Here is a 23,686-nt window from a genome sequence, read left to right as displayed (position 1 = left end):
TGAGACAGGAGAATCTCTTAAACCCAGGAGGCAGAAGTTACAGTGATGCAAGGTTGTGCCATCGCACTCCAGCCTGGGCAACAAGAACAAAACTCTATCTCAAAAAAAAAAAAAGATGATGGCAATAAACTGAAAATTAAAAGGTGACTTAAAATATTATATGTTTCTATTAATAAAAGTAATAGGTATTCATGGTAGAATGTACGAACACTACAGAACCAACATAAAATACAATCTGCAGTCACACCAATCATGAGTAACATTTAACATTTGAAGTATTTACTTGAAGATATTTTCTATTCATATTATACCAACTAACTTGAGATTACATTATAGTAGACTCTTGCATTCCATTAGGTTACCTGTAACATCATAGGAATTTGGCCTTATCATTTAATATTATTTGAAAGAAATAATATACATAAAACAGTAATATATTTTTAAAATTCTCTATTGTGTATCAAGGTGTTTCTTTTTTGGTATTCTAAATGGGCCTGAGATGAACAGACATACACTTAAGTTTTGCTTTGATTGAAGTGGCTTTATAATTTATCCATTTCGTTAATAAAATTTTAACTATAGATTCTTACCCTATCCATAATGAAATGAATGGTTAAGTATTTATTTATTAGGCCAAACTCTAAATATTTTTATATGTGTCAGAGACTTCAAGTGAAAAATAAATTACAGAAAGAAAAATGAGAAGTAGGAATAAAAACTGTGCAAGAGAAAGATGGATATGGAAATATACAGCATGCAGTCCCATCACAAACAGTTAATAGAAATAGGTCACAATGTTGTTTGGAATTTTTGAATAGCCAAACCAGAAAGGGAAACATTCTACTCGTGAGTCCCAATTCTTAGGATTAAAATGTTTTTCTCAGAGGTAGCTTCACTTTTTGTCAATACTGTAACTTCAGCAAAATTTCTTCCTTGGATTTACATGAAGACAAATCAGACTGACAGAATGAATTTTGTCTTCAATGACATCTCTCTAAGTAACTTTGCCACAGCTGTTTCTTCATCTCTCCTTGTAGATGAAGGACATAATGACCAGATCCAAAAAACTCAAAATACACAGTAATGGGTCTCCACTTGTGAACTAAATCTCTATTTGAAGGATTCTATAAAAGTGACTACTTGGTTGGATCATGTGTGTCTATTTTAACTTTTTAATTTAATTACCTTTGGTTTTAACAAGCCGAAAAGTTAAAATATTTCGAGCTCCTTTATGATGGTGGAAGAAAATATTTTGACAGTTGGCTTAGAAGCTGATGTTATAATAGGGATTTAGTGTGTATCATTTTGTTTCCAAGAAAGTGATTTTGCTTTTAAATTGCTTACTTAACTCCAAACAGAATATGAATTGGCTTATAATGGAAAGCAAAAAATACATGGAGCCACTAACACTGAAATAAAAAAAAATCATGTTATACAAGTTTGGGGATAGACACTTATATAGAAAATCAGTCTGAGAAGAGCTAGTGTATAAACATGTTGGCAACTAAGCCTACATAAATCTAATTAAATGGTAGAAATTATTTCAGTTCATTAGGAAAAATAGGTGTTTTATGACCACAAAATCCAAACTTAACTCTTAGTTAAAAATCAGCATCAGATTTCCAGGTAAAAAAATGCTACATACTTCTCACTCCTTAAATGAAATATGCCTTAAAATTGAGATGATAACATAGAAGAATGACTTGATATAATCATAGAAAATGCTGAGAAGGCTAAGCAATTTGAACAATTTGTGGGAAAATAGTAGTCATTGATGCAAGATAAAAATGAGACAATATAAAAATAATTGGCTCTCTTAACAGATAGAACCCAACAAATTGGGCAGAGAAATGATTTGAATACGTATTACTAACATTTCCTGAGTTGAAGGAATATCCAGATTGACATATGAAAAGAGCCTAGCACATTTCAGAGGAAGAAAGTTTGAAATGATTGCCAAGGACTGGTGTATAATTTGATAACTTGAAATTCAAAGCTAGAGAGAGACAAAAGTATAATTCTAAATTGTAGTACTATGAAGATATTAACAGGCACATAAAGAATGACTGCCCCCAAATCACCCAGCACATAAGATCTGGACCAGTATTTGCTAAGCCTGGAATGTTAAGGTAAGAGGGCCCCAAGGGCTGTGGAGCATTAGATAATTAACTCTTAATTACTCTGCATTTTTTACCTGGAAGTCTGATGCTGATTTTTAATTTAAGAGTTAAGTTTGGATTTTGTGGAACCAAAACATCTATATTTTCTGATGAACTGAAATAATTCTTATCATTTCATTAGACTTATGTAGCCTGTGGTGATCCAAAAAATAGTTTTCAAAGACAAAGTCAGAATGAAAAGGTGTGGTTAATTGGCCCTTTGAAATTCTTTACATCTTTGTTCTATTTTAAAAAGTTGAATGGCTTCTGCCATGCCCCAGTAACTGGTACTAGACAGTTTTTTTTGTAATAAATAAATAACTGGAATGAATACCTAAAACAACAGCTTTCAGACACTGGACAAGAGGCAGTAGAGGGCTCTGATACACAGAATGGTAACAAAGGAGATGAGTCCTACAATCTTCCTAGATTTCTATGTGGAGCCCATTTGCAGATTACACACAGAGTGGCTGCCAAGCTGAGTACAGTCACTTCCTTCCCTTGATCTACAAGATGCAATCTCTTAGAAACATATTTGCTCTGAGTGTAAATATCCTGATAATTATAATACCCTTGTTTAGAATTGTTGCAAAAATTAAATAACATAAATATTTACTTATATGTTATATTAAAAATAACATATGCATAACATGTATATGCCAGATATATAACATATATTATGTAGTTGTAAAATCATCCAAGTCATAAGTTCCCAAAAAATTTTAGCCATTATTAATATTAATTATATATATTACAATGTTTTTACTTTTAGTGAGGCTACTGCCATACTTTACATGAAGAAAATTTAGAATTTCATGGAAATAGAAGACTATAAAATTGGTAGAACCTGTCAAAATTCACATAATAGCAAGTCATACTAAGTGACATTTTTTAACTATTAGACTTTTCATGGGATAGAAGAAAATAGAACTAGTAAAAAATGTGTGGAATTGCTGATCGTGTTTTACAATTTATGAGCCGAATAGTGGTAGTGTTTGCTTGGCAATGGAGCCTAACAAGAAAAATTTATACCACATCTTGAAAATAAACTTCATGATCTTGAGCAAAACCCAGCAGCTGTGAGTCATGACTTATAACTGAAAATCCCAAAATGAGGCACTTGTGGAAGCCTTGTGTGTGAATACTCCTTAGAGACACTATTTCTCTTAATTAGCTCAAGGAACTAAACGAAGGGCTTTTACATATTGCTCTCAGGTGTTTGATAATGCTTCATGGGCTGAAGAACCTAATCACTTGAAAACTTTTATCTTCCAGGTGAGATCATTATCCTTCACAAATGGGTTGTTTGAGAGCAGTAATTCAACCTTTAATTATGTTTTCTTTATTTCTCCTAAGGGATACATCTATGAAAATCTGAACTGCATGGTGGTTAAAGTTTCAGTAGGCCTCAGTATTAGAATAATTTTCCCAAATGGCATATTTCTTATTATTAGTCAACAGTATGAGCTTTGAGCATTTGAGTGCAATGTTCATAGGACATGGTGCCATAAGGTAATACAGCTTTAACTCTGTACTCTCTTGTGATATTTTAATAGCTTTGAAGTAGTTTTGCTCTCTGGAAGCAATAGAGTATATAGTGTACATACTCATTGTAAGAAATATAATCCTAGGACAATCACAGTGGTATATTGCAAAATAGCACTAATTCTTCACCCCTTCCCATATCTATGTCTTTTGCCATATAGCTTTGTAAGACCCTCCCCCTCTAACTTTGGGGTTAGCCATGTGACTAGTTCAGACAAACAGGGTCTTAAAAATCACGTGCATAATATGGCTTACTCTCCCTCTAGCTCTTTATCATCCATGAGAAGGATATGACAAGACGAGTTTGCTGGAAGATGAGACACATGGAAAGGAATTTAGATATCTCAGCCAAGGCCATTCAAAATCACCCCAACTCCAGCCCACCCCTGACAAATGGAAGAGCCTAGCTAAGACTAGTAGATCCCCCCAGCTAAACTTAAGATTTGTGATGTAAATGCATGTTTATTGACTTATGCTACTGAGTGTTGGAGTGGTTTGATAGAGCATTCATAATGGCTAACCCCCCTCAAATCTATTTCTGTAAATTGAATTAAATAAGAAATACAAGTTGGTTCCTTGGGGATCTTTTCCATCTTCAGAAACCAAATTCCTGCAAGCTACCCTGGCTTGCTTAGTGCTGGATATAACTCAGGTACTCTACAATAAGTGATTTGGCAGAACAAATCCATACCACCTTTTCCCTTCTGCACATCTCCATCTTGATTTCAAAATATTTCTATTGGCATAAGGAAATCTTTTTCACATGGGTTAAAAAATAAGATGGATTACATTTGGAAAGAACATGGTGAACTCAAGCTGAGAGATTCAACAAATAATCATGAAAAGGCTGTAAAGAATAAGCCTAATGCCAAAAGAATTATGTGGATTCTGGCACATCTAAGAAAGATATCTTTCTCATCAATAATATGAAGTTAATTCTCGATTTCCAGAATTCTTGAGTAATTAGTCAATGTGCCTAAGCTCCTCATATAAAGTGACTGCATTTTATTTATCTTGAACAGATTTATTGAGGTATGAGGTATATACAAAAACTGCACATATTTAATGTGTACAATTTGATGAGTTTGGACATATGTAAATGCTCATGGTACAATTACTGCAATGAAGGTAATAGACATACAACAGCTCTCAAAATTTCCTTTTGTTTCTTTCTTTTCTTTGCTTTATTCCTTTGTTTCTTTTTATTTGGGTGTTAAGAATACTTATTATGAAACCTATATTCTTAACAAATTTTAAAATGCACAGTACTGTACTCTTAACTATAGGCAACTTGTACAGCAGATCTCCAGAACTTATTCGCCTAGCATAACTGAAGCTTTATACAAGTTGGATAAGAATTTCTTATTTCCTCCACCCCAAGCACCTGACAACCACTATTGTATTCCCTGCTTCTCTGAGATTGACTATTATAGATACCCCATATAAGTGGAATTATGCAATATTTGTCCTTCTGTGATTGGCTCATTTCACTTAGAATAATTTCCTCACGATTCATCCATGTTACTGCAAATAATATAATTTTTTTCATTGTATGGATATTACATTTTCTTTATCCATTCATCTGTTGAAAGTAGACACTTGGGTTGTCTTGGTATCTTGTCTATTGTGAATAATGTCCTAGATTTCTCTTCAAAATACTGATTTAATAATTGTGAATTGTTTTTGATAAATGTTCAGAAGTGGAATTGATCAATCATATGGCAGTTCTATTTTTAACTTTTGAGGACCTGCCATACTGTTTTCCATAGCTATTTCACCATTTGACAAGGGTGCCCAGAATAGTACACATTGATGAAAAGATAGTTTGTTTCATCAACAAATGTTGGGAAAACTGGGTATTCATGTGCAAAAAAAAAAAAAATTGGATCCCTATCTTACATAATCTATAAAACAAATCACCTCAAAATAGATTGAGGACTTAAATGTAAGTCTTGAAACTATAAAACTACTTGAAGAAAACATAGGAAAAATGTTTTTTAAGTGTGGTCTTGGCAGTGATTTCTCAGATACAACAACAAAAGCATAGGCAATAAAATAAAAAATGGACAGGTGGGATTACATTACAAAAACCTTCATAGCAAAGAAAACAACAAAATGAAAAGGCAAACTATAGAATGAGATAAAATATTTGCAAATCATATATCTGATAAGTGGTTAGTTTATGAAATATAAGCAACTCAAGCCAAAAGCAGCTAAAAAATAAACAAAATTAATTCAATTAAAAAATGAGTGAAAGACTTTATCAGACATTTCTCCAAAGAAGACATACAAATGGCCAAAAAGTGTGTGAAAAGATGCTCAACATCATTATTTATCAGGGAAATACAGGTCACAATTTGAGCTGTCACTTCACACCTGTTGGGATTGCTATTCACAAAGAAAACACACACACACACACAAAACAAAACTAAGTGTCAGCAGGGAAGTGGAGAAATAGAAACCATTGTATACTGTTAGTGGGAATGTGAATTCTAAAAACTATATCTAAAATTAAATGCTATAGATAAAATGTGTTGAATCTGTACTAGTTCACAAACTATATAATTTTAATACTTGATTTTATAGTGTTTCTGGGTTTTTGAAAATATCTGTGGATGTTTATTTTTTTCAAAGAAAAAATTTGAAGAAATTTTAGAAAGTGATTTATACATATATATATATATATATATAATTGCACTTTAGGTTCTGGGGTATATGTGCAGAACATGCAGGATTGTTGCATAGGTACCTACATGGCAATGTGGTTTGCTGCCTCCATTCCCCCATCACCTATATCTGGCTTTCTCCCCATGTTATCCCTCCCCAACCACCCTACCTACCACTGTTCCTCCCCTGTTCCCCGCCAACAGTCCCCAGTGTGTGATGATCCCTTCCCTGTATCCATGTGTTCTGATTGTTCAACATCCATCTATGAATGAGAACATGCAGTGTTTGATTTTCTGTTCTTGTGTCAGTTTGCTGCGAATGATGGTTTCCCGATTTGACACAAACTCATCATTTTTTATGGCTGCATAGTATTCCATGGTGAATATGTGCCGCATTTTCCTGGTCCAGTCTGTCATCAATGGGCATTTGGGTTAGGTCCAGGTCTTTGCTATTGTAAACAGTGCCACAATGAACATACATGTGCATGTGTCTTTATAGTAGAACGATTTATAGTTTTTTGGGTATATAACCAGTTATGGGATTGCTGGGTCAAATGGAATTTCTATTTCTAGATCCTTGAGAAATTGCCACACTGTCTTCCACAATCGTTGAACTAATTTACACTCCCACCAACAGTGTAAAAGTGTTCCTATTTCTCCACATCCTCTCCAGCACCTGTTGTCTCCAGATTTTTTAATGATCACTATTCTAACTGGAGTGAGATGGTATCTCAATGTAGTTTTGATTTGCATTTCTCTAATGACCAGTGATGATTGGCATTTTTTCAAATGTTTGTTGGCCTCATAAATGTCTTCTTTTGAAAAGTGTCTGTTCATATCCTTTGCCCACTTTTGAATGGGCTTGTTTGTTTTTTTCTTGTAAATCTGTTTTAGTTCTTTGTAGATTCTGGATATTAGCCCTTTGTCAGATGGGTAGATTGCAAAAATTTTTTCCCATTCTGTTGGTTGCTGGTTCACTCTAATGATTGTTTCTTTTGCTGTGCAGAAGCTCTGGAGTTTAATTAGATCCCATTTGTCTATTTTGGCTTTTCTTCAAAAGCCAATGCTTTTGAAGTTTTAGTCATGAAGTCCTTGCCGGATATTTATTTTTTAAAAATAAGTATGGATGATATATTTAATATTAAAGTTATAATATATATTCTTGGCAAGTACAAACAAAAAGTTTCTTAGAATTTGCATTTATGTCCTATGTGCTGCATATAAAGGTTTATTTTACCTTAATAGGAAATATTGTTTCCCAAATTATTAACAGTTCTATTAATTTTCATTCCCTTAAAACTACTTCCCTTCATCTCTAATATGAAAGTACCAGAAAGTTATCATTTTTGATTTATAAATCACATGGCAATATAGGTAAAGCATCTCCAGTGTCATTAAAGACTCAAAAAAGAAAAAAAAGTATTTTTCTCTGAAGATTTACTCACAAGTTTATTAGTAAAAGCATGTACTGAAACTCATAATTGTATGTCACAGTTCCTCTATTTTTCTAAAACTATGCTTATCCTTGTACTTTCTTATTGGTTAAAAAAAATACTAATATATTTTTCATGTTTTAACACTATAAGCACACAAATTCTCCATTTACTCTTCATTGGTTTTCATAATACTACATTTGCCACTACATCACCTTAAATATATTGGAATCACATAACAAATAAAAATCTATAACTAAAGTTTTTAGAAAATCTACTTCTTTCTAGATCAGGTATATTGAAATATTTAAAGTCATAGAAAAATATATATGAAAGCCTGGACTGAGAAGTCAAGTTTTATTTTTATATATTTATTTGCCAAGTATCAATAAAATATACATGCACCTTCCCTCCCGAGAAAAAAGCATGTTAAGAAAAGTCATGCTTACTACACATAGTTTACCTTTTAAAATTAATTATATCTAGCTTACCAGATAATGCAATCAAAATCATTAGGATAAGTTTTTCTAGCATATGAGATTAAAAGTTCATCAGAAATCTTCCTTTTTTTGGAGATAAATGTAGTCATCTTCCCATTCATTCTTTAGACAAGGAATTTTCCCAGATAATTATATGTAACAAAATTCAAATACCTGAATGTGGACCTACAAGTATTCCAAAATTCAGATTTCTTACAGATATGTAACATTACTCACCACCCACCTAGCACAACATTACATATTGAGTAACTTACTTTTTCAGTTCAAAATGTATGTTAGAGCAGATATATGTAGTAAAACCTGTGTTAGAAAATCTACAATGTCTGAGAAAATGTATGCATTAATATACCTGGTTAACTTATCCCATGATGTGATGTTCGTAGAAACTGTCTCTACGATCTCATATTGGCTGGTAGAAAATATACAAAACTATAGCTAATTATAAGTGAGTCTTCAACATTTCTGAACCAGTTATCTCTATTCTAGTGGAAGCTGCTATAAAAGATTGTCAATGATTATTAATGAGAAATGAAAGTTAAACAAGATGGAACAGTGTCCACAAACACCCTCCTCATACGTAGGAGGGCATTTTCATTTTTGAAATTGATAAGACAGAGTCCCTTATGAGAAAATTTAAATATATATCCAAATTCCTACAGAAATTAAGTGCATTATAAATTTGGTGCTTCAAATCAGTGTGTGGCAGAGGAAAGGGATGGATTATTCAATAAGTAGTATTGGAACTACTAAATTCTAATAGAATCTAAAATGAAACATTAAAGTCAGATTCATATCTCTCATACTATAATAGGAAATATCCCTAATAAATATGTACATTAAGAAAATGAAAATTTATAAATCTAGAAGAAATCATGACTGAATTTTTTATAATTCTCTCATTTTCACAGCCTTTCTAACTGTAATAAGCTTAGGAAACATTTTTAAGTAATTGATATATTTGAATAAATATTTTTAAAATTTTGATGGCAAAGTCAACAAGTACAGAGTAAAAGAGAAAACTGACAAATAGCAGTAGTGTTTGCAGAAATATGGGTGCTCTCCTAAAGGAAAAAGTATCTACAAGTCAATAAGAAAAGGGCCAGAGACTAAAAACCATAAGCAATGAATAAAGGATTAACATAAAAAAGGATGAAATATTAAAAACAACAGATTCACATAAATGAAAATAAAAGTGAGTCTCAAAGGTGTTAAAATATGTTTAACCTCTCTGATAACCGGAGAAATGCAAATCAAAACTATACTGCATTGAATTGGTAAAGATGAAGAAATCTGATGACACACTGTGTGGTAATATGCTAACATGTGTAGCACATGGCCTGCAGAAAAGTAACCCAGACCATTGACACAGAGATACAAACTAAATCATTGTGTCTTCATTTTGGACACCCTCACATAATTTCTTTTTTGAAAGTGCATGGGAACGTAATATCAAGAAATCAAAAGAAGAAATAAATAAAAAGAAGAAATATGATACTAAATTGTTGCTGAACTCCTTCAAAATGTACTGTTTAAAAATTAGTATTCTTTTTCAAATAACTTTTAGAGGACACAAAGGCAACTTACGTTTCCTAGATTAAATCAGTTCTCAAAAATAATTTAGATGGCTGAATTATGTATATATATAGAGAGAGCGTTAGATGATGATAGGTGATACAGATGATAATGATGATGAAGATGATATAGATAGATAGATAGATAGATAGATAGATAGATGGTAGATTTCTTTTCCTCACTTTTCTCCTTGCCAATAAAAATCTGCTTGCAGAAATTCAGCTAATGAATCATTTGGTTGCCTACAGAACTTATTTTCTTTTTAACAAGTGATTATTCTTATAAGTTATGTAATACATTCCATGGTTAAGATTGTGTAGGATTCCACAGATATGTAATAAAATGTAGGTAATTTAACTAAAAATTGTGCCCACATTACTTGCTTCAAAACCTTTTCCATCTTCGCAATAGGTGTAATAGATATAATATAATGATAAATTATTCGTGTGTTTGTGTTCTTTTCTGCCATGAAACAATAAAAAAGTTTTTTTGCGATCCTTTGTTATGATCCTTTAGCTGTTGGAAACTCCTTCAGCCTTTTAAAGCGATTTCCTATTTTCTTGTTACTGTAATATTCTTATGTTTGCATTGTGCATATGGCCTTTATTTTTCCCTCTCGGCATCATTTATGTCTTATGTCCTAAAGTTTCATAATGATGTGCCACATTGCACTGCTTATTTTTCATAAGGCTGGGTTATAAATAAAATATTTGAATCTTTAAATGTACCTCGAGTTCCAGGAAATTTTCTCGTATTGCTTATTTAACCACTGATATTTCTCCTTTTTCTTCATTATCTCTCTGGATTTCCTATTAGTTGGAAATTAATCTTTCTGGCTTGTTATTGTCAGGATTATATGTTTTCTAATTAATTATACATTTCTTTGACTTTTTTATTATTATGTGGGAGATGTTGCCCTTTGTAGTACAAATCTTCTACCAAATGTTTTGTTTTTATCATATTTTTTAATTGATAAGACTCTCACTCTTTAGATGTTCATTTTATGGAATATAACACTCTTTTTTAAGAATGCAACATTATTAATTACATCTGTAGGATTTCACATTTTTCACTCTCTATCTGCATTGTTTCTGCTTCTTCCAAATTCCCTTTCCCTTGTTTGGAATGAAGCTTTTACAGAAGCAGGTTTACTCCAAGGTCAGGTTATCTATGCCCTGATTCAAAAGTAAAATAAAGGCAACAACAAGAACAAAACCCGCCAAAAACAGGTTGGAGGTTTTGTGTGGTGGACAGCAATTTAAAGTCATTAGGCTGTTGTTTCATTAGGATTAGAAAAGTGTCCATGTCAAGTCTTTTTCTTCTACCAATCCATTTCTTCAGAGAAAAATCTTCCAGTGCTCTACCTTAGTATCTTTCAAGTCTGTGTTCTCCTCATCAGATCTCATGAGAATGCTCTCACTATCAGAAGAGCCTGGGGGAACCACTCCCATGATCCAATCACCTCCCACCAGGTGCCAATTCAAGATGAGCTCTGGGGGGGGGACACACAGCCAAACCATATTACATATGGTAATGGGTACTGGGTACTGTTCTTATGTAAACAGAGGGTGGGCCAGGCACAATGGCTTATGCCAATAATCCCAGCACTTTAAAGGCCGAGGTGGGCAGGTCACTTGAGGACAGGAGTTTGAGACCAGTCTGCCTAACATGGCAAAACGCTGTCGCTACTAAAAATACAAAAATTAGCTGGGTCTGGTGCTGTACACCTATAATCCTAGCTACTTGGGAAGCTGAGGCAGGAGAATCATTTGAACCCGGGAGGTAGAGGTTGCAGTGAGCCAAGAGGTACCACTGCACTCCTGTCTGGGCAACAAAGTGAGACTGTCTCCAAAATAAAAAAAAAAAAAAAAAAGTGACAGAGCCCCATATACACCTACTGTGTACCCACAGAAGTTATAAAATAAGATAATAAACATTTAAAAATTAAAAAATAAACAAAAGGGGCATATGTGGTGTGTGTGTGTGTGTGTGTGTGTGTGTGTGTGTGTGTATACATGTGTGTGTATTCAGAGCAAAATTTTGAAACTGAGCAAACATGGAAATGGTAAGAGATACATACATATTAAATAAGTCCAGCATTACAGTCCCGGATGATATACATCTTAGAATGATGAAACACTCACTAGACTCATTCAATAAATCACCCAATTAGAATAACTGTTAACCATGAAAGAGGTAAGATAAGGATGAGACTAAAACTGATCAATTAGTGCTCATTTCTAACCTGAATAATGGGTCCAGCATGTTAGCCGTTTGTGTATTGAGCCTTACTATTATAAACTTCTTTATCAATAAGGATCCCATCATTATGTACTGTCTATGGAGGCACACCTATCAAATTATCTGATGCCTCAATGCTGAGATAATATACTAATATGTTAGATGACAGAAGAATGATAGAAAATTCTGAATATGCGAAAGCAGTGAGATAAAAATAGTAACATAAAATTTGGCAGATAGAAATGTGGAGTCCTAGAATTAGGTTCAAAATACCATCAGTATAATTATATGACCAGGGAAACCTATTTTAACAAGTTGTTTCAAGGAAAAAATTCAAATACTGTCATTGAGTTCAAGCCTTATCATGGCAAGCCTTTTCCTAAACGAGGACAATCTCATGCTGCATTAATGGAAACATAGTGTCTACAGGAAGAGAAATCCATAATTCTTTGAAATATCTAGAACAGCATGTTCTGCTCCAAGAACACTTTAGGGCACAAAGAACAAAAGAGGGTAACAAGATTGACAAATGTTTGGAAAAAAGTTATCAGGAAAGCTTGCAGAAACCACGGATGCTGAAATGGAAAGAGATATCTATGTGAAACACAATCTCTATTTTAAAGTATTAAAAGTTTTATCCAATGATCAGAATGATTACACATTCTATGCAGCCCAGGAAGCAGGAGTAGGAAAATTGAAAGGAAGATATAGGAAAGCTGACTTTCACTTCAGGATCAGAGAGAGAACTTTCCCACTGAGAGTCTAGGGCAACACTGAATCCCCCCTCCACCTCCACAATATTTCATCATGCCCTAAGCTGCCAGATGCTGCATCCACAATGCAATGATGATGAGCAAAGATTAAAGGGATTAGGCCTCTCCCATCTGGAAAAAAACAACCATCATTAAGAGATGATATAGTCCATTTTAAGTCAGCAAAGATGTGTTCACTAAATCTCAAATAGTTCATCTATAAACTACTATTTTAAGTTAAAAATGGATAATATTAACAGAAAGTATTTGCTAAACATAGAGTATGTGCCAGGAACAATTCTAAATGCTTTACTTAAATTGTCCCATATACTCCATGTAAGAACTCAATGTGCTAAAATTATCTCTATTTTGCAGATTAGGAAACTAAAACTAGGAAATGTTTTTAAAAAATGTTATCCTTGTTCACAAATCACTGAGTGGTAGAAGATTTTATTTCATTCTGAGGGTTGTGATTTCAATGCCCAAGTGTTTTCTACTTGGAAGCTGTGTCTTGGCACATGGGAGGCAGAATTAAAGACTATACTGCTGGCCTAGGCAAAAATAATAATATCATTTTTGAAAGAAGATGAAGATAATGAAATTCAGAAGATAGATTAGTGATTTATTTTCTTCAAGAAGTTTCTACAGTTGAAGAAAACGACCTTGCGACTTTTACTTCTTTCATTTTCTTAAGCTTAATTTTCTTTTGCTCCTTTCATTTTCTTAAAAACAGCATATATAATCCTATTTCTAAAGTACTTTACATAAACATACGCTTTACACTTAAACAAACACAAAGCGTATTTCTTAGAGAATCTGAAATCTCTGTTAATTGACACTTCTGCATATTTACCATAATAAGCCACGTTGTCCCTGAGATTTCTGTATGACAGTGAATTGCCTTTTGAGTCATCCGAAGAAAGTATAAACTAGACTTAGAGCAAGATTATTATTAGGTACATTATTTTATGCCATATTTTGTGACTGTGCATAGCATGACTTTTTTGATAATCAGAATACCTCATTACTCATTTATGAAAAAGAATACATTTGTTTTAATACTTTATCCAGCAGAAGCAGACATAAATTTTTTACTTCAGATGGCAGTAGCAATGAAAAATAGATTACAAAGGTAAAAAATGTAATTAAGTTTAAAAATATAGAAATGTTCACAAACCTGAAAAAGGACAATATGTTGTGGTAAGAAACAAAGCTATTTGAAATTTATTTTTAAAAATTGAGATGATGTTAAGGCAAGACAACTACATCACTGGTCAGAGAAAGCAAGCTGGATTGTATAGAGCAGCTTGGAGCTGACTCAAGGGTTTCTTCTTCTGCTCTTACTTTAAAGATCTTATACTTAAAGGTACAGCCGGGTGTCGGATGCTTACTGCTGATAGACATCAAGATCAATGGAGACACACCTGAGGAAGTTTCTAGGTTTCCCACTGACTTCTAAAAGCAGTGCCAAAACAAATAACTAGTTTTTGGAATGTTTGTAGTTAAGCCATAAACCCACACAAACTCTTATTATTGCCTCCTTCTTAATACTAGATTTTCCCATTTACATGATAGAAGGGCTGTCATAAAGAAGGTGTCAGTTTCAATTAAAGCAACCAGTTAGAAAATACAGACAAGTTTAGCTATGAATAGGGAGTTTCTAAGAGTAAACTATAGACATCAGGTCCAGGGAGCAGTTGCAGAGGAACAACTTAAGAACAGATCACGGGTAGGAAGCCTAAGGGTTCCTAAGAGTAAGGCTGCAGGAAAGAGCAGATGCCAGAGTTTGTATACTGAATTGTGACCAGAGACAATAACATGAGTCACAGTGGATTACATTTATCACAAGGTTGCTAAGTAATTAAACCTCTGCAGTCTATTGGATGGAGTGTAGGCATGGGAAGTCCTAAGGCCTCCCCGACAAGAGCTGTGGCCTTGCTCTCTAGAGGAAATCACTGTTTTTAGTGGACAAAGAGACCTAAGTTTTCTTGGAAGGAGTAGGCAATGAGGAAACCATTAATTTACTCACCTCACTTTTTTTTTTAACAAACTACATTGAAATGTCTCTTACCAATGGTGAGGTCAGGGAACATATCAAATTCATCACTGTGCCTCTGGGTTCTAATACAGAACCTAGCACACGCCAGATGTTCAAAGTAGGTATTGAATATACTACTAAAGGTCAAAGACAAGTAAGATATGAAGAATTCAGAGAACCAAAACAACTCACTTTATGACTTTAGAAAGTAAGATGAATAGATAAAACAAATGTGGTATATGTACAAAATGGAATACTAGTCAGCCTTAAAAAAGAAGGTAATCAGGTCATTTGTGACACCAATGCACCTAAGGATATTATGCTAAATGACATAAGCCAGACTCAGAAGGACAAATACCACATGATCTCGCTTATATGTGGAGCAATAAAAAAGTTGAACTACATGGTTTAGAGGCTACCAGGGACTAGATGGGCGAGTGGAGGTTAGGGGGATGTTTCTCTTTTCTCAATCTTACTAAATAGTTCTATTAAATAATTCTCACCTCTTCAGTTTACGAATCCATTACAAAATCACCCACCATGATGGTTTGGAGTTGAGCAGGGAAGGACAGGCAATACACTACCTCTATGTGACCCTAAGAATGCCACTTACTACTCAGTGAATTTGGACAATTAACAAGAGTCTATTATCTTGTTTATCCCAAATGTGTAAAAGAGTAATAAAAATACCCACACTACCCCATGAGGTCATATATAAACAACAGCTCAAATGAGATCATATAGAGGAATGTGAAGGGTACGTTATAAAGAGTTTAAATATGTTGGTTACTATTATCTTGCTGTTTTTATTACTTTACCACTGAGAGAAATGAATGTTTAATCCCTGTCATTTCATCTGCTGAGGACTCCGAATTCTGACTATACACAGACATTAACTCTTGAACAAGGGTGTTAAGTGGAAAGTCATTCAGAAAAGAAAATATTAAACACTAATTTTTATAGAACTGTGGGTGATGCTAAAAAATTTTTGCCCAATCAATTACTTGAAGTTTGCCATCTCTGCCCCTGGCAAGCATGCAAACATTTAACAAGTATCTAATGAGAGCAAGTAATTGCACACTGTCTGCACACTGCTCAATTGTTCCCTGATGTGCCCTAAATGTGCTGACACCAGCTTTCCTTCTCTGTGTCCCTCCAGGCTAGGAACCTCAGATGGCTCTATCAATAGAAGGCAGACTGTGCTTATTCTAATTCAGTAGAGATGAACAAAGACTATGATCTTGGAAGTAGTAAAAAAGTATCTCTCTTGGGGCAAGAATTTGGCAATGGAAATATAAAGTGAAAGCCTGACCCCAAACAAGCTTGGGATTGTTCCTTTTTTACTAAACTAATATTAACTGTGGAACAAATTTTAAGACAGAAAATTCACAAATCTGAAATTTGTTTCTTTAGATACCTGGCCTTATTCTAGACATCTCCATCTATGACCCAGAAGATCAATATCTTCCTCTATAGAAATTCCTATACACATTGTATGTTCCTGTACATTATGTAATTCCATACACATTATTAATTCATTAAAGTTTAATGCATTTATAAATTTTATTATTTCATTCATTCAGTTCTACACATTGCTTTAGGAGGAGTATCAATAGTCATCATGAGCAAACACAGTAAACTGTGTTCCAAGTATCATAACAAGGACTTTATATTAATTATTTAATTCTCCTAACAGAACCAGTCTGCGAGGTAAGCCCTTCATTATCCCCATTTGAAGAACCAGCATATTACTTTACTTGCCTAAATTCACCCAAATAAGCTAATAAATGATGAATCAGTGATTTAAACCAGGTCTGTGTAGCATCAAAGCCACAGTTCTTAACTATTATATTAAACTGGCTAGGTATTGAGGCCCTAAGCATTGAGAGAATGTGCGCTGCCTATTAATTTTAGTAGAGGAATGCAGAGGAAGGGCTGGAAGACTTAGAGAAGTCTGCTGAACCTCACATGAGGTGAAGTGTCAGGAGCAGAAAAAAAGTTGGGAGGGAGATCAGGAAAGGCCTCAGAAATTATAAAAAAGAGTTGATTTGATGCTGAAACAATGGAGAAGAACTGAAGGATAAGATTACTGTGTCACATTTATGCTAGAAGAACTGGAATAGGACATGGCAGGAGGCCCAGGGAGCAGATAAGAAGGCGATAGTAATACTCCAGATGAGAAATGATGAGGACTAAGTTCAATGACTAGAAGAAAGAAGAACAACGGGTACAGAGAATGAGGGAGAGGGAGTGATAACAGAATGCCTCCAGAGTTTTTGCTTGGAGACTCTTGATGGTACATTTACCTGTAAGGGAATACAGGGACATTGCAAATGTGGGGAAAAATCAAATATAAACTGAGGAGTTGATGGCATAGCACAGGTACTTTGATGAGCAGTCAGGACTTTGAAACGTAGTTGGAGCCACTGCCATTTGTACAATGATGAGCCATAGAATTCCTCTCAGATGCCAACTCTGATCAGTTAGTACTGATCAGAGCACTGGGTCATTTGAAGTCTAGAGAAGAGAGATGTGAGAATGGCATTCAGGGTGGGAAATAAGATGTAAAGACTTGTAGGCAGAAGTGAACATGTAGACCTCTGTTTTAGAAAGATGAGTACAGCGAAATCAGCAATGCTGTAACATTAGAGCGCAGAGTCGGATGGTCGGAACTTGAATCTCAGTTTCCCATTTACTGTCTACATGATCCTGAGTTAGCTACTAAATCTGTGTCTCCAAGACTTTACCTGAAAAATGAGCACAATTATAATACTTTAGAGAGTGCTGTGAGAAATGATATCCTGAGAAGTGCTTAACTTTGTAGGAAAAAAATCAATTGTTCATTTTGTTAAAAATAAACATGTATTGTGTTTATATTGTACATAGGAGAATCTTAAGCACCAGACAAAAATTAAAGAGCTATGATAGAAAAGAAGTCACTAAACATTTTAACGTGAAAACACCTGTCCTTAAAAAGTCACTTTTTCTCATAGGAACTAATACAGATTAATCACTATGAGTTAAGGATTATTCAAACAGTTTTGCTTTCTTTAGACAATACATTTGAGGCCCAGAGATGTTCAGTGACATAACCAAGGTCACATCCAATCAAGTCAGAGTCAAAATCAGCAATTTCCTAATCCCAAGTAAAATGAATCTTTTACTACATGATGCTAGATAATAATCAGTTTAAAGAAAAATCTATCAGTTGAGTAAAAATCTTTATGTCACTTCTACCTCGTTTTTATCATTTATCTATCAAAAATAACGTGTCAAGTTGTTCTTAGAATGTCAAATCTCTGAAGCAGTTTTTTTTTTTTTTTGGCCTTTTTAGAATTAAGTTTTCCCATACACTGTGCTGCCTATGCAGTAGACAACTTAGAATATAATAACCAGCATTTGGTTTATCTGACTCAAAGAGCATTATGGGATATTTGCCCTCTGGTGAAAATCACACACTGGTAAATTTCAATGATTTTGTTGCTTGTCTCTGGAAAACCTGTATTTCTCATGAGGCACTTTTTTTTCAAGTTATTTTTATGGATGCATTGGAAAGATAAAAAGAAAGAAGATGGTAGACCGAGGGCATGATATAAAGACAAGCTAATGAGCTAAAAAACTGATTTCCTTATATAATTTTCACCTTCCATTTTCTCTTCCCCACTGAGATACATCTTTAAAGAATTTATAATAAAATCAGGTTAGAATGTCTGCCAAAGATAGAATATAAATTTCATCACAGTAAAGCTAAAAATCTAGATACATAGTTATGCAAAGATTTAACTAAGTCTAATACACTGCTATCAACTTTGAAGATAGCCTCCTGCTGCCCAGGATAAATGAGGGTTTGCATTAATACTTTGAATGAGAAAATGCTGCTTTGCATTAAACTGATTTTTATTTTTGTCATATGTCATATGTCCAGCGGGGCTTGCTCTCTGTTTATTTTTTACTCATTAGATTTACATAGCTTTTATATGTTAAAAGAAATAAAAGGACTTGGGTACTTGAATATTGATTGAGCAGTTTAAAGACATAATATTCTATTTCCTTCTCTTGATCAACAAATAAGTTGGAACATAGCAACTGGGGTGTTGGGGAGGGTGGAATGTAACCTGGATAGCCACTCTTAGAGAATGACCTCTTTAAAAAGTACTTTTTAGATACTTCAAGCAATTTTTAAAATAAAATGAGAAATAATCCAGCAATGAGGTAATTCAGAGTAAATGGCAATGCATAAATAGAAAGCAAGTAAATGATCTTTAAATGCATGCTTAAATAACGAAGCATTTACATTTATGGGAAAGAGTAGATGACTCCAATAAATTGCTCTGATTGTATAACACTTATTTGGTACTTTACATTTTAAAACTGTGCTACTGTTACTGAATTAAGCAAAAGAGTTCCACATTTTATATGAATTACTTTTGCTCGCAAATTATGCAGAACTAGAAAGTACATGAGAAAGTTGAAAAAAAAAATGCTGTTGATAAGTTTCATTTCATCACTAAGAAAGTTTGTAAATCTAAAGAACTGAATGTTGATTTTAGAGAACGATGGAATGGGGGCCAGAAGCAAAAACAGATCTTTTCAATTGGATTACAAATAATGACACAAGAACCCATCTGCCTATGTTTTATGGTGAAGAATGCCATGATTATTTGATGAGTAGGAGGGAAAGTTTGGTGGGATGAAAAATGGAATAAAACCAGGGAAGCTGGCTGCCTCAAGTTCAACAAGAAAATGTCAAATTAAATGTGTGTTCTCTTACTGAAAAATACCCACCCTCATTATGCAACCATGTGTTGATGACTGATGCAAATGAAATTTTCAAGTCCCATACAAATGTGTTGTTTACTGATGTCACCTTAGTGAGAGCCACTCCTCAGCAATACATAGAATTAATATTTTAGCCTAAGAAAAAACATGCAGACATTAAATGTTTATAGGCATAATCTCCCTTTCCTCTTTACTATATTCCTATTTAATCACTGAACTACTAGAATTGGAAGAGTTGTGGGTTTGGATTAAATAGAATTTGAATTCTGGCTATCACTTTTATGGGGAAAACTAGGCTACTGCTACTTCCCTAAGGCAAACACATCTGTGATTTAAACTAATCAGGCCCTGCATGTCACTGTTGCTTCCTGCAAATAGGGCTAAAATAGCATGTCGTGGCAATGAGAACCTGTAATCTTAAAGAGAAATCGTATCATTTTGAATAAAGTCCACCTTATCTGATAAAACATTTGCATGCCAACTAGTGATTTTCCAGCTGAATAAGTTAATGAGCATATGTGAACACTTTGATTTTAAAAAAAAGCTGTCAATTCAGCTTTAAACTCTGAGGTACTGTATTATTCTCAATTTCTAGCCTATAAAACTGACAGTAACTTTTTGAGATAAAAATGAGAGAAGCTTGATTCTTTTGTTTTCTGAAATTTACCTTTATCAAAAGTACTTGTTATTTTAGTGAGTACTAATGTAAACGCTGAAACATCAGCACCATAAAACATTTTACATAGGAGAGAAATTGAAGCAGGTAGTTCAGTAAGTTAATTGACTTGTTTTTAAATTAATAAGCTGTAATTTGGAAAGAAACTAATAACAAATGTAAAATATCAAAGAAAAAACATTAGAGCATTTAATCTGAACAATTTCTTTAAATTTTAAATTTAAAATACTTTAAACTTTTAGTTCCAAATTTACTCATATTTATCATCAGATATATTCACTTTAATAATTTAACTACTGTACTTCTGAGCCATATATTCATTCTAATTATAATGAAAATTACACAATAATAGAAATATTCAGTAGTTACTCTAACATCAAATACTGATATAGCAAGTTATTTATTTTGTAAGGAAAAAAAACCCTGAAGTTAATTGGATCTAGGCTGGTTTGTCATTTCCTCATAAGCATGCAACAAAGTATAGTTCTCAATATGTAAATACTAATAAAATAGCATCTTATTGTTCTTCATGAAAATTAGTGATGCATAATAATGCATGTCATTAGTGGTAGTGAAAACCACTGGAGAAATTATTATTGCATTTTAATGAATGAGTTAAATGCCCGGGATTGTCAACTATGCTAAAGGAATAATTATCTGAGAAAAATTAATTCTGGCATTTGGTAATTACTAGTTGAAAAATTATAAATTTCACTGAAAGGATACTTTGTCTAAAATGTTTTATGCTATCTCAAATTCTGGAACCACGCATGAGGTTGCATGTGGAAAATATTTTACTATACAATCATAGACTATTACAATTCAAAAAAATATTTTATAAGACTTAAAAGGTATCCTTATCCAAGTTATAATGGCACCAATAATAACAACTATGTTTTCTATCAGGGTTAAATATTTATAACCATGACAAGATTAGTTAGACAATTATTTTTAATGGGGGTGATTTTAAAAATATATGTAATAAAACATGAGTTAAACTTTCATGATGAGTATGTTAATGTCAATTTGCTTGACTGTAGTAATTACTTCACTGTGCATGTGTATCAACATTAGTATATCAAAACATCATGTCACAAGTTTAAGTATATACAATAAAATGTTTTTAAATATTGTTATTTTTCTGATGTTATGAGGCTAGTAAAATCCCATTTTAGAAGTTTACTCATAACAGAATTTTTTAAATGACATTTGATTTACTATATATGCTGAAAAAATTTTACTTTTTTATATGTGTTGACATTTAAAATGATCATGCAAAATAGATGATGGGCAACACCGCTGGTGCCATTATTCACAGCAATCAAGGCAGTGGCACCAAAACATACTAGTAGTCATTGTGTTCTTCACTGTCACACATTAAAAAAAAAAGTTTCTCTTAAAGATGTTTTAATAATTAAGCAGCATAATTGAGTTTATCAATTATTGAAATTTCAGTACACATATTTCAATATTTCATGTAATAAAATAAGTATAAAGCACTTCTGCTACATAGTATGAAATACAATGGTTATCTCAAGGAAAAAAAAAACGCTTATGTAATTAAGTTGAGAGCTAAATTAGCCACTTCTGTCATAGAACATTAGTTTTACTTGAAGGAATAACCAACAAACAAATTATGGTTAATCAAAAGTGGATATTTGAAGAACCAAGATAATTTTGAAAAAGCATAATTTTGAAAAGAATGAAGGACTCACACTTCTGGATTTCAAAACTATCTACAAAGTTGAAGTAACCAAGGCTGTGTGACATAAGCACAAACATACAGATCAAGGAAGTCGAACGGAGAAGCTAGAGCTAAACATTCGTGGTCATTTGACTATCAACAAGGAAGCTGAAAAAATTCTATAGGGCAAGAAGAATGTTTTCAACATATGATACTAAGAAAACTAGATATCCAGGTGTAAAAAAAGGAATTTGGAACTCTACTTCACATCATTTATGAAAATTAACTTGAAATGGCTTATATACCTACGTGTGAAAGCTAAAACTGTAATACACTTAGAATCAAACATAGCAATAAATCGTTGTGACCTTGGATTAGGAAATACTATATTAGATCACCAAAAGCACAATTGGCAAAAGAAAGATTTAGATAAATTAAGCTTCATTAATATTAAAAACATTTGTGTTTCAAAGAATATCATCAACAAAGTAAACATATAACTTACAGAATGAGAGAAAATACTAGCAAATCATAATCTGTTAAGAGTCTATTTTTCAGATATATAAATAACTCTTAAAACCAAACAATAAAAATACCCCAATTAAAAATGGGCAAATTTTTTAATAAGAAATATCTTGAAAGTAGATATACAAATGGCCAATGACACATGAAAAGATGCTGAACTTTGTTAGCCAATTAGAAAAATCTGTAGGATTCCACTTCACAGCCATTAGGATGGTTTAATAAAAAAAAAAAAAACCAGACAATAATAACTGTTGACAACGATGCAGAGAATTAATCCCTCATATATTGTTTGTGGGAATGGAACATAAAATGGCAGACAGTGTAGAAAACAGTTTGGCAGTTCCTCAAAATGTTAAACATAGAATTAATATATGATTCCACATTTCATTCCTAGTTGTATACCCGAGAAAACTGAAACTGTGTCTGTCCACATAGAAAGTTGTACTGTTCATAGCAGCATTATTTAAAATAGCCCAAAGTGGAAACAACCAAATGTCTAACAACTGATGAATAAATAAATAAAATATAGAATATCCATATAATGATTATGATATTTCCATATAATCTATATCCAATAACATAAAATATGGTATATCCATAAAATAGAATAAAAAAATATGATATAGCCATATATCCAAGTGTCCATCAACTGATGAATAAATGAAATATGATATATCATATATAATATTTCATATCCATATACCATATACCATATATACAATCCATATAATAGTATATCCATCTAATAATATAATAAAATATTATTTGGCCATACAAAAGAATGAAGTACTAATGCATGCTACAACATGGATGAGATTTGAAAACGTTATGCTAAATGAAAGATGCCAAACACAAAAGAGCATGCATTGGTTGATTCCATTTACATAAAATGTTCAGACTCATCAGATCCATAGAGACAGCAAGTACTCATTTCCTAGGATTTGGGAGTTGGACAAAAATGGGGAGTGACTGCTAATGAATATGAAGTTTCTTTTTAAGGTGACAAAAATGTCTTAAAATTGTAGCGGTGATTGCGAAATTTTGTGAATATACGAAAAGCCAATGAATTGTAAAATTCAAATAGATGAATTCTGTGGTACATGAATTATATCTCAA

Source organism: Sapajus apella, unplaced genomic scaffold, assembly GCF_009761245.1.
Source record: "Sapajus apella isolate SASKATOON/1434 unplaced genomic scaffold, GSC_monkey_1.0 scaffold7, whole genome shotgun sequence".
NCBI classification, from domain to species: Eukaryota; Metazoa; Chordata; class Mammalia; order Primates; family Cebidae; genus Sapajus; species Sapajus apella.
The sequence above is the reverse complement of the archived record's forward strand: the minus strand, read 5'-3'. Positions refer to the sequence as shown.